General features: G+C 39.9%; 1 protein-coding gene across 2 annotated transcripts in view; it reads right to left on the reverse strand.

The window, feature by feature from the left end:
- Nucleotides 1-5000, reverse strand: part of ITGB3 (integrin subunit beta 3) — a 1138779-nt gene that overhangs the window by 757184 nt on the left and 376595 nt on the right. The gene's annotated exons all lie outside the window — the stretch shown is intronic.

Here is a 5000-nt window from a genome sequence, read left to right on the forward strand (position 1 = left end):
TCTATGGGACTGAAATCTCTTTCATTATTATTATTATAACAAATACCACCATTGATACAAAATGTTAGTAGGCAAAAAGCCCCCTTGCACTGACCCATTTGGCAAATCTGCATTTTTTGGAAAGCTGGCCAACTATTACTGAAGAATTAGCCATCTTCTCAAAAAAATATATTTTTTTATTTATCAAAAAATATTCCCCTCTTGTGAGCTATGTTTACAAAATGGAAAAAAAATATTTTATTGATTGGAGAAGGTCATCTCGCTATACCTTAAAGACAAATTTTAAAAGTGTAATGTAGACTGACCAGATGACACAGTGGTAAAGTTTCTGTTTAGTGTCCCAGTGACCTAGGTTTGATTGGTTTGATTAATAGTTCAGGTTGTACAAGTCGGGCCCAAGAAAGGATGAAAAAATGCATAACACTCAGCTGCTTTGTTGGAGAGGAATTAGATTGCTGCATTGCTTGGCTACTCCCTCATCCCCCGGCCCTCCATGGAGTCAGGAGACCTGGTAGCAGGGTTATAATGAGAGCAGAGGCACACCAGATTTTGTCTGTATAACATAATTGTGGAAAAGGGCACACAATTAAAATGATGTCATAATGTGTCAGACACCATGGTGGGGTTACTAGTGTACAGTGTTAAGGAAATGTAATTAAAAACACTTCAGAGAGTGAACTAAAGGATCTGAAAGATGTCTTATGCTACATTATGCCCTTAAAGTGTGCATTAAATAGTGAATAAAATATGGGTAAGAGTAATATGTGGCTTAAATGTACTAATTAGGGGTAAAAAGCCACACTACATCATCTCTAACTCCAGGAGGAGCACTGCAGTAGTATGTATTCAGGCCATCAGTTAATTAAATTGTTTAAGAAATGATCTTCAGCTTTGATGGCCTGCTATATCCTAGCAAGATATTAGCTTATATTATACATGTTTTAAATGAGTAAATTCATTAAGCACAAATGTCTCTTTGCATGGGTGACTCAGAAGTGCTGTCTGTTTAAGTGACTTGCTTAGAGTCACACAGGAAGCCAATGGGAGTCAGAGAATAAAACTCAAGAACGTCAGGCTGATGTTTATGGTCTTATTCCTTTGCAATAATCAACCAAGGAAATAAGGACCAAAGAACCAAAGATATAATACAGGGTGAAGTATATTGAAGTAAAGTTTTCTTGCTGCATGACAGAGTGGTAGATACAGTCACATATTCTCTCATAGTGGAACAGCTGCAATTTTTCCAAAGAGACAAATAGCTAAATCAAAAAATAGCATTGTATATTAGTATATGTCAAGATCAACCAGATGCAGTTGTCATTGGGGGCATAAACGTAAGTGGGGTTTCTTTAAAGAACTATCAAGTTATGTTGGTTTTAATGCCATTAGTCAGTAGAAAGAGACCTTCTGCCTATACAGTCGGCTCGTTTGATGCATTTAATATTCTGTTTCTTGTCTATTTCTTTGCCTCCTTATCCCCTTTCCATATCTCCCAAGCTTAGCTGAATGCATCTGTAGCTACTTTTTCCACCAGTTCTTTCTGGATCCATTCCATTCATCTACTTCCACTTGCATGAAGAAGGACTTCTTACATCTAGAGAGTAGTTTGTTTCTTTAGTTGCTAAATGTAGCTTTTCCTTTCCTATCTTTCCTTCCTGCTCAGGTTGTTCCCTTCACATCTCTCTCATATTATCTACTTAGTGCATACTATGTCCTCTCTACCTCACCTTTTCTCCAAGAAGTTCCAGTTCTTTTAATGATCATTAATAATTGTTTTTTCTCTCCATGTTTCTTACCTTTTTAGTGACCTTTCTCTGGACTTTCTCTCTCATAGTCTATCATCACTTCCTTTGTATGGCTTCCAGAACTGCATGCAGTATTCAAGTAGTGGTACCCACAATACCTTGCATAATGGAAACATTACTTCATTGCTTTTGGAATCTGTACCCCCTACAAATGCACCTCAGTGGTGCATTTGATATTGCTATTGACCACCTTCACACGTTTTCTAGGGGCCCTTTCTTGATGCAATAAACACCCCAAGTACATTTCATGCTCTGTTGTCTTCATTTCTATTCCCAGCTGGTTCCTTGCATATGGGTTGCTGTGGTGCAAAAGCATTACTTTGCATTCTTCTGAACTGAACTGAACCTCAAATGCAATGCTTCTGCTCACAATTTCTTCAAGTCCTGCTTAAGGCTCTCCCACAGCTTATCCTCCACTAGCACTGCAGTCTCCACCTCTGTGTCATTTGTGAAGAAGTTTATCATATACTCATAGACTGTTACTTGGCAAACGACCTGGGGGCATTCTAAGCCGAGTCAAGTTTTCCCACAAGAATAATGATGTCCTGTATCTGAATAGGACATTGACAGTTAGGCATTTATAATCTATCTCTCTCCATAAGGGACATAAGTGTCATGCCCAGTGTATATTTCCTATTCTCCACCAATTGGTCTAGGTTGCACTTAAATTGGGTAACAGATGAACACTGCTTCACATGGTTGGGAAGCCTGTTCCATAGGAGGGACAGTCTCTAAGACACATATCTATCTCTCAGGTCCCCAGATCTTCTATTTCTGGTACTCTTTGACTTACGACTATGAAGGAGTTTCCTAAGTGTGGGGTTTGCAGATGCCTTGTAAGCTAGGCATACATTAACCTTTAGCAATCTACAGGAGACTAAGTAGAGGAAAAGGGCTTTAAGGTGCTCTGCATAAGGCAGGTATGTTACACCTTGTATTCTTTTTGCAAGGAAACTCTGAGGTTGCTATAGTTGCTGCATATGCCTGGTCAAGTACATACCAAAGGGAACACTGTACTGTGTGACCGGTCTGATAAGGGTAGAGTACAGTAGAATAATGACCTCTTTGGTCCTAGATGCCATGCCCTTAATTATAAGTTGTGCAACATAAAAGGATTTCCTCACCACTGTGGTTGAAGGTAAGGCTACTATCTATGTGTGTTTTATATATGTTATACATGTTACATATGTTATATACCTCCTCATATATGCCTGAGAAAAACAGACTAAAGAGCAAAGGACCCAGAAAAGACTCTAGAGGCATCTGATGGCAACATCCCAACATCTTCTATACTATACAGCCAAGTCTCTATCCACTCCTTATTTTCTGTTCCATCCATGCCTCTCAGGTTACCCTGTGGACGTGTCTTGGACTATGCCAAAAAATGTCATGACATCCACAAAGACAACATCCACTGGCATTTTTTTGTTTGGGGCTGTGATTACCCAGTAATAAAACTGGATCAGATTTTATTCATACCTCCATATGGTCATGAACCAGAGTTGGTTGCTATTCTGGAAGTTGTTGCCTTCCAAGAAAGGAACGAGTTATCCCATCATGATATTTTTCCATTATCTTCCTAGTCACTGGTATCAGGCTGGCTGGTTTAGAGTTTGTGTTTTTTTTTATTTTGTTAAACATGCAAAGGTGTCACCATTACCATCTTCCAGTGTTATGGCACTTTTGCATGAAACACTGACTCATTGAAAACTTTTCCTAGTGCACTGGCCAACATTCTGGCCAGGTTTTTGAAAATTAGTGAGATAACCCATCTGGTCCCTGTACCTTGTCCTTCTATAGGGCATCCATTTCTCACCTCATTTTCTACCTTTCTTTTCTGCTATTTGGGCATTTCTAGCCCTATTTTGCACTTGCACCTTCCCAGCATAGCACCCTAACTCTTTTTTTCCTTACTGAATACTGTGGTAAAGTATTTATTCAGTACTTCATCTTCAGAGAGATAAAGCCCTGACAATGATGTGACCTTGGACTTGAATTTTGTTAGTGGGTTGGCTGCCTGTTACAGCTGTGAAGGACAGGAATGAAAAGGCAGGGTCTGCTCACAACTTCCCAGAGAAGGGAATGGAGACATATGTGTTGGTTGTTTCCAAATGTTAGATTATCTGGTGGAGATAGTAATATTGTTAGGGACATCAGCCTATGAGAATGGGTGGGCAGGCTCCTGACGATGTCTCTCGCAGAGGTAGGGGGCAGCCTTCATAAAGCACCCGCTGCACACCTAGTCCTAAAGGGAAGTTAGAGATCGAACCCTTCATGAGTAGCAGTGGTGGTTCACAGGCCTACTACCACCCCTCCCACTGCACTTGTTATTGCCAGACATGGCCTGGAGCTCGGTACTCCAGCCCAGAAGGGTTAAACCTAGACAATGGCACTACTCTCTGTAGTATTGCAGAGGGGAGAGGAGGGGATGGGAGGGAGCAGGGGGTCACAGGAAACAAAGTGGACAAACCCCCAATCAATAACCCTTTGCAAAATGGCAAAATAATAAACAAATAACAAAAAACTTTCTCCAAAGCATATCAGACCTTCTTCCCATCTTTACACAAGCTGGTGAGGTCAGTACTCCCTTCCTTTCTCTGTGAAATACATCTAAACAAGTCCTTGTTCCCTTCCTGTTGCTCTTTACTAACTCCTGTTCCACCCATATCTTTGCTGAGCTCACTTACTTCATTGTTCCTCTACCTCCCCTCTTGTGAAGCACCCCCTCCTCTACCCCTCCCCCACCTCCCACTTTAATTATGTTTTCTTCACTAGTCGTGTCTTTCCGTAGCCACAGTGGTCTTACATTCATCCTGCCTTTTTGTGTTTTTATTATCACTGATGCCATCTATGCCATAGTTCTGCTGATTAAAGCCAAAAATAGAATTCTTTATTACTCTTTAGTTCTTATTTTTCCCTACCCTACACAAGGCAATGCTGTTTTTTTTTTTTTTTATTTGCAAAATTAGCAAATCCAGATTATTCTACATTCATCTATATTCCTACACCTGACACCTTTTTTATGTGGTACACTAATTAATAATAAATAAATACCAGAATGCACTAAATGCCCCACACTAGCACACATATAGCAATATGCATATACCAATACCAGACAAGACTATGATGCAAACATAATCTGGTGTAGAACTTTCCCCTGACAAATATCATATGCTCATATCAAACAAAATTCTT

The sequence above is a fragment of the Protopterus annectens genome, chromosome 13.part0, assembly GCF_019279795.1.
Source record: "Protopterus annectens isolate FY-2018-M chromosome 13.part0, PAN1.0, whole genome shotgun sequence".
Classification (NCBI taxonomy): Eukaryota; Metazoa; Chordata; order Ceratodontiformes; family Protopteridae; genus Protopterus; species Protopterus annectens.